The sequence below is a fragment of the Otolemur garnettii genome, unplaced genomic scaffold, assembly GCF_000181295.1.
Source record: "Otolemur garnettii isolate 467f Iridium unplaced genomic scaffold, OtoGar3 scaffold00043, whole genome shotgun sequence".
Lineage (NCBI taxonomy): Eukaryota > Metazoa > Chordata > Mammalia > Primates > Galagidae > Otolemur > Otolemur garnettii.
Window position 1 is genome coordinate 5,557,113 of NW_003852438.1, and position 8,126 is coordinate 5,565,238.

An 8,126-nucleotide genomic window follows, 5' to 3' on the forward strand; every position below is an offset into this window, starting at 1 on the left:
CCTGTAGTCCCAGCTACTCGGGAGGCTGAGGCAAGAGAATCACCTAAGCCCAGGAGTTGGAGGTTGCTGTGAGCTGTGATGCTATGGCACTCTATCCAGGGTGATAAAGTGAGACTCTGTCTCTTAAAAAAAAAAAATTACAAAGTTTTGTCTTGATGTTTGTAGCTCAAGCAGCTAAGGCGCCAGTCACATACACCTGAGCTGGTAAGTTCGAATCCAGCCCAGGCCCACCAAACAACAACTGTAACCAAAAACTAGCTGGGAATTGTGGAGGGTGCTGGTAGTCCCAGCTACTTGGGAGGCTGAGGCAAGAGAATCATTTAAGTCCAAGAGTTTGGGGTTACTGTGAGCTGTGACCCCACAGCAGCCTACTGAGGGTGATGTAGTAAGACTCTTGTCTCAAAAAAAACCCCCAAACCAACCAACCAAACAAACAAAAACCAGGAGGTGGTGGAGAAGCCAGAGCAAAACCAGCTAGAACCTAGAGGCCACAAAAATGACCTCAGTTACCCCCACCGTTCATTATATTCTCTATATAATACATGGCTTACTAAAAGAAGCTCCCACCAGCACCATGACAGTTAAAAATGTCATGGTAACTCCCAGAAGTTACCCCATATGGTTTTATTTATTTATTTATTTTTTTGAGACACAGTCTCACTTTGTCACCCTTGGTAGGGTGCTGTGGCATCATAGCTCACAGCGACCTCAGACTCTTGGACTCAAGTAATTCTCTTGCCTCGGCCTCCCAAGTAGCTGGGACTACAGGCACCCACCACAAGGCCTGGCTATTTTTAGAGTTGAGGTCTTGCTCTGGCTCAGGCTGTGAGGTCAGGCAATTAACCACCTCAGCCTCCCAAGTGCTGGGATCACAGGTGTGAGCCACCTTGCCTGGCCCCCTATATGATTTTGAAAGGGGAAGAACCCTCAGTTCTGGGAACTCCTTATCCCTTTCCCAGAAATATTATGAATAATCCTCCCTCCACTTAACATAAAATTAAATAGAAGATACAAAATAAAACCTTGAAAACTCACAAAGTGCCACTCTCTGTTGCTCTGAGTGATAACCACTGTTCTATGGGGTAGCACCCTTTTTTTTTCTTTTGTTACCTCAGTAAAATTGCTTGTGCTTTATTCTGTCAGTTCGCTCTTGAATTCTTTCCTGAATGAAGCCAAGAACCCACTTATCCTTCAGGCTGGATCCCAGTATACCCAGGGGGTATACTTTGCTGTGTCAGGATTGTCTAGAGGAGGCTGGTAGCTCAAGTTCCAGCCCCTTCCAGTGTTCTGGCCAGATGGAGATGCAGATGAAGCTCCGTTTCCTCTGGGTACCTGTGGAGCACACACACACACACACACGCATGCACACACACGCATGCACACTCACACACACCCACACATCCTCAAAAGATAAAATGAAATCTCAACCCATTAACCAGCAAATTTTGGTGTGCACTTGTTTCACCCCATTTAATATGCATCTTTAAGAAGCACTAAAGGAATCTAATATACAAGTGAGACCCTGTCTCTACAAAAAATAGACAAACTAGGTTGGCATTGTGGTGGGCACCTGTAGTCCCAGGTACTCAGGAGGCTGAGGCAAGAGGATCTCTTGAGCCCAAAGTTTGAGGTTGCTATGAGCTGTGATGATGCCATGGCACTCTAGTCTGGGCAAAAAAGTGAGACACTTTCTCTAATTTAAAAAAAAAAAAAAAGGCAGCGCCTGTGGCTTAGTGAGTAGGGGGCTGGCCCCGTATACCAAGGGCGGCAGGTTCAAACCTAGCTCCGGCCAAACTGCAACAACAACAACAAAAAATAGCCAGGCATTGTGGCAGGTGCCTATAGTCCCAGTTACTCAGGAGGCTGAGGCAAAGAGAATTGCCTACGCCCAGGAGTTGGAGGTTGCTGTGAGCTGTGATGCCACAGTACTCTACCAAGGGCAATAAAGTGAGACACAGTCTCACTAAAAAAAAGGGAGAAAAGAAAACTTGGTGAAAACCAAAAAAAAAAAAAAAAAAAAAAAAGACATAGTACCCCAGGATTTGCCAGGCTGCCCCAGCCGTAAGAGTTAGTGCTTTACGTTTATCATGCAGAGCAATGTTGGTGCCTCTCCTGTAACAGCTGCCAGGAAGGACGGAGAAAGGTCCATTTCTGAGCCATGTATCTGGAAATAGCGGTTTCCTTAGTTACCCAAAGACCAGCCAAACCTCTGACAATGTTGCTTCAAAGAGTGATTGGATTCTTTCACAAACTCCATGCTCCCTCTTTGTATTGGAAATTGGAGATGGTTTTATTCTGCCAGGTCCATAAGTGAAGAGCACAACTCTCAGGTGTTCAATAAAGATACACAAACTGAAATCAGCCTATTTAACGGGGCGCTCGCCCTTCTCCTGCCCTCGCCTCATAGCTTACCTGTCTCTAGGGTAGCATTTACCAAGCACTCTTGTAATTTCCCTTTTCGCCTCTGTCTTACCCAGGGCACATTATGAGTTCATTAGCCAGCATCCTTGGCTTTTCACTTTTCTTCACCCCAACATTAGTTTTTAAAACAGCTTTATTGAGTTACAGTTGACATGTGATAAACTGTATGTATTTAAAATGTACTGTTTGATGTCTTGACATATGTATACGTCCATAAAACCATCATCACAATCAAGATAATGAACATATCATTCCTCTGGTTTCCTAGATTCCATTTATAATCTCCGTCCTGCCCTTCAATCAGGCAATCATTGAACTGCTTTTGATCACTACAGATTAGTGTTTGTATTTTCTAGAATTTTATATAAATAGAATGCTATAATAGGTATTCATTTTTTGGTTGGGGAACAGAGTCTCAAGCTGTCGCCCTTGGGTAGAGTGCCATGCTGTCTCATAGCTCACAGCAACCTCCAAATCTTTGGCTCAAGCAATCCTCTTGCCTCAGTTTTTCTATTTTTAGTAGAAATGGCGTCTCACTCTTGCTCAGGCTCAAATTCCTGAGCTCAAGCATTTCACCTGCCTTGGCCGCCCAGAGTGCTAAGATTACAGGTGTGAGTCACTGCACCCAGCCCTTATGTATTATTTCTTTTCTTTTCTTTCTTTTTTTTTGAGACAGAGTCTCACTATGTCGCCCTTGGTAGAGTGCTGTGGCATCATATCTCACAGCAGCCTCAACCTCTTGGGCTTAAACAATTCTCCTGCCTCAGCCTCCCAAGCAGCTGGGACCACAGGCGCCTGCCACAACACCTGGCTATTTTCTTGTTGCAGTTGTCATTGTCTAGCAGGCCTGGACTGGGTTCAAACCGGCCAGCCTCGGTTATGTGGCTGGACCCTTAACCACTGAGTTACAGGCACTGAGCCATATGTATTCTTTTTTCATCTGGCTTTTTTTAGTGAGTGTAATTGAGATCATCTGTGTTGTTTCCTGATCCACAGTTTATTTCCTTTTATTGTGTGGCAATAAATAAATAATTTATTTATTATCTTTGTCCATTGACTTATTGTTTCCGTTTTGGCTATTACAAATAAAGCTTTTATAGGAAGCGCCTGTGGCTCATTGGGTAGGGCGCTGCCCCATATACCGAGGGTGGCAGGTTCAAACTTGGCCCGGGCCTGAGAAACAACAATGACAACAACAGCAACAAAAATAGTGGGGTGTTGTGGGCGCCTGTAGTCCCAGCTACTCGGGAGGCTGAGGCAAGAGAATTGCCAAATCCCAGGAGTTGGAGTTTGCTGTGAGCTGTGACACCATGGCAGTCTACTGAGGGCGATAAAGTGAGACTCTGTCTCTACAAAAAAACCCAAAGCAAATAAAGCTGTTATAAATATCCACGTATAAGTCTTTGTGTGCCCATATGCTTTCATTTTTCTTGGGTAAATACCTGGAAGTGGAATAGTTGGATCTTATGGTGTGTGTATGTATAACTTTTAAAGACCCTGCCAAACTGTTTTTCAAAGTGGTTACACAATTTCTCATTTTAACCAGAAGTGTATGAGAGTTTCAGTCCCTCTACATCCTTTCCAACACCTGATGATCAGTCTTCTTAATATTAGCCATTCTAATAGGGATGCCAACATTATTGTAATTTTTTTTCTTTTTTTAGAGACAGTGTCTCATTTTGTCGCCCTCAGTAGAGTGCTGTAGAGTCACAGCTCACAGCAACCTCCAGCTCTTGGGCTTACGAGATTCTTTTGCCTCAGCCTCCCGAGTAGCTGGGACCACAGGCACCTGCCACAACACCCGGCTATTTTTTGGTTGCTGTTTGGCTGGGGCCAGGTTTAAACCCACCACCCTCGGTACATGGGGCCAGTGCTCTACTCACTGAGCCATATAAAATTTAAATTTTATATTTTAGAAATAAGGTCTTGCAGTGGCGCTTGTAGCTCAGTGGGTAGGGCGCCAGCCACATACACCGAGGCCGGCAGGTTCAAACCTGTCCCAGGCCAGCTAAAACAACAATGGCAACAACAGCAACAACAAAAATAGCCAGGGTGGTGCCTGTGGCTCAGGGAGTAGGGCACTGGTCTCATATACTGAGTGTGGCAGGTTTGAACCTGGCCCTGGCCAAAAACTACAACAACAACAACAACAACAAAAATAGCCAGGTGTTGTAGCAGGCACCTGTAGTCCCAGCTACTTGGGAGGCTGAGGCAGGATAATCACTTGAGCCCAAGAGTTTGAGGTTGCTGTGAGCCATGATGCCACAGCGCTCTACCGAGGGTGACAAAGTGAGACTTGTCTCAGAAAAACCAAAAAAAGGATATTGTTCTGAACCTTTCCCTTTTTAATCTAAAAAAATATTCTGGAGAGCTTTCTCATTCTTTGTTACAGCCATATAGCATTTCATTATATGGTTGTACTAATATTTATTATATCCGTTTCCTATTGATGAACACATGGGTTTTTTTTAATCTTTTGCTATTACAAACAATGCTGCAACGAACCAGAAGGTAGACTTCCACACATACATAGTGTTTCTCATGAGTGCAAATACATCTGCATGAAGTTGGGAATGGTGTATTTACAAGTTTGATGGATATTGCCAAATTAACCCTGTACAATTTGTACCAAATTTCATCTATCAATACATTAGAATGTTTACCCATAGCCCTGCAAATAGAGCAATGTCAGCAAACATTTGGATTTTCACCAGTCTGAGAATATCTTGTGATTTTTTTTTTTTTTTTTTGGTAGAGACAGAGTCTTACTTTATTGCCCTCGGTAGAGTGTCATAGCATCACAGCTCACAGCAACCTCCAACTCCTGGACTTAGGCGATTCTCTTGCCTCAGCCTCCTGAGTAGCTGGGACTACACGCGCCCGCCACAACGCCTGGCGGGGCTGGGGCCTTGTTTGAACCCACCACCCTCCGTATATGGGGCTGGTACCCTACCCACTGAGCCACAGGCACTGCCCAATTTTTTTTTCTTTTTTTTGAGACACAGTCTCATTATGTCACCTTTGGTAGAGTGCCATGGTGCCATAGCTCACAGCAACCTCAAACTCCTAGGCTCAAGCAATTCTCTTGCCTCAGCCTCCCAAGTAGTTGGGACTAGCGGTGCCCACCAGAATGCCCGGCTATTTTTTTGTTGCAGTTGTCTTCGTTGCTTTAGCTGGCCCGGGCTGGGTTCGAACATGCCAGGCAAGGTGTATGTGGCCAGTGCCCTACCCACTGACCTATGGGCACTGCCTATCTCTGTGATTTTAATTTGCTGCCTTATTGTTATGACTGAGGCTGAACATTATTTCATGTTAGGAAGCCATTTGCTTTTCCTTTTCTGTAAACTGTAAATGTCACTCACTATTTTTTCTAATGGTTGGTCATATACTTACTGGTTTCTAGGAATTGTTTACATGTAGGGAGATTAACACTTTGTGAATTACAAATATCTTTTTTCCAATTTGCCATTTATCTTTTAACATTATGGAGTTTTTATCTTTGATAGTAATCCTATTAATTAATCCTGTTCTTCCTGGCGCTAGTCCAGTTGTTTCTGTCTCCTAAGAATCTCTGGAATTCCAAACACACCAGGCCGCTCTGGTGTGTTATTCACCTAAATGACTCTATTGGATTCTAAGTGGCATCTCAGACACAGTCACTTTCCTGTTTCACACTCTTCCTAACTAGTGGCTAACTAGTCCTCCTAGGAGGGAATGCAATGTCTTCCCTGCCGTGCTGCCCCGTGTGGTCTGGCTCCAGCTTACTCTTCAGTTTAATCTCTCAGTGGTCCCTACCAGACCCCTTACCAGTATGCTCTGGCCATACTGAACTGTTTCCTTTTTTTTTTTTTTTTTCTTTTTGAGACAGAGTCTCATTTTGTCATCCTTGGTAGAATGCTGTGGCATCATAGCTCACAGCAACCTCAAACTCTGAACCTGTGAGCTCAGGGCAGTCCACCCACCTCAGCCTCCTAGAGGGCTAGGATTACAGGCTTGAGCCACTGCGCCTGACAGTTACTTCTTCTTTTTCTTTTTCTTTTTTTTTATAGGTGATCGTTTTAATTGTGTAAGAAATATCAGAATACTGTTACAGTGTTAGTGATAGAAAAATATCTTCTTTCTAATCATTCACATTCAGCAATAGTGAAAATGCTCTCCATACATATCAGCTCTGAACAACCCCCTTCATGTCTGTTTCAAACCCGCTATGCCCTCTATTGCTATTTAGATGATTGCACAGTTCACCATACAACTGCATCCCACTTGGATCCTCAATAAGAAGTCTGATGAGGCAGGTAACTTCCCAATCATAAAAACTTAAGCTAAATATTATGCAAATAAGCATGGAAACCAGACCTGCCATAATCAGGATGAACAGACAACTCTAAAAAGAACACTGCACATGTAACGCCTGCTGCATTTGTACGCATTGACCTACATTCTCGGCTTCACCTCCTCCTCTCTGAAGTACTGAAGTGTAATTACACTAGAAAGTTACTAAAAGGTGTAATAGGAGAGAACTGTGTTTAAGAAAGCAAGGCTTTCAGATAAGAAATCTCCAAATATTTTCTATCTTATGTATTTTTATGATCTTTCATATAAGGAAGGAGTGTTTCCTGTGCAACACCTGCAAATAGCAACAGGTCTACATTTCACTCAAGTCCAACCAAGTACGTGAAGCAGACTACAATGGCAGCAATGATTCCCAGGGCAGCGTGTGCAAAATCTAATATTTTGCTGTCTATTTACATCATTGGTATCAGAAAAGAAACGTCCCAAAACTTCCTTTGCCATTCCACTTGGACTGATTCCCTGCAATTCTGACAAACATCTCCTGTGACATGAGGAGATGTTGTCATCAGCCTGTGTGATCCCCAGTTCACTCAGCCTTTTCTTCTTCATCTGGCCTTTTTGGGTAGAGGCAGCAACTAGTTCATTTAGAATTTCACAATTTCCCCTGACTTGCTCAGAAAGGTCAGAGCTCTCATGAAGCTTCATTTGACCAGCTGCACATTGAACTAGCTCTTCTAGACCCACTCTTCCAGTTGCATCTGCCCCTCCACTCGTCTGAAGTCTAAGTGCTCTATTTTATAAGACAGGTCTATCCTGCAGGGCTTCCACTGCCCGAGTTAATACTGGAGATATACGGCATGATTTCTTCTGTTGATGTTCTACATTCACATGCACACGTTCACAACTTTTGCATTTCCATGAAGATGGCATCAAAACCGAAACGAAGGTGGCTTCAGTGTTGACATTCCTGACAAACAACAAGCTCCAAAGGGGCAGAGTCCTTCCTCAGCACCACCGCTGAAGAGCACTTCCTTCTCCTCCTGGCTTAGAGACTCTTCCTCCAGTATTTGTGGCTCCTATTCTTGCTCTAGGACAAAGATCACCTCTGGTCTGACAACACAATACCCTGTGAGCTGTTTTGGTTTTTTTGGACTTGGCACTCAGTTGAACTACCTTGGGAGATCTTGGGCAAGAGTGCAGAGGACTTTAAGTGTCTAGGGCCTCAGACTGAGCTGCTGAGTCTGTGGGCCATGAGGAGCCACTGTGGGGGAACTGACACCCCCCTCCACAAGCTCCGCCCTCAGGGTCACAGAGCAAGGATCCAGTGGGAGGACAGACAGTTCTTAATCCACCTGCCAGAGAAAGCAATGGGCCTGCAACACCTTCACTTCTTTTTTTTTTTTTTTTTGAGA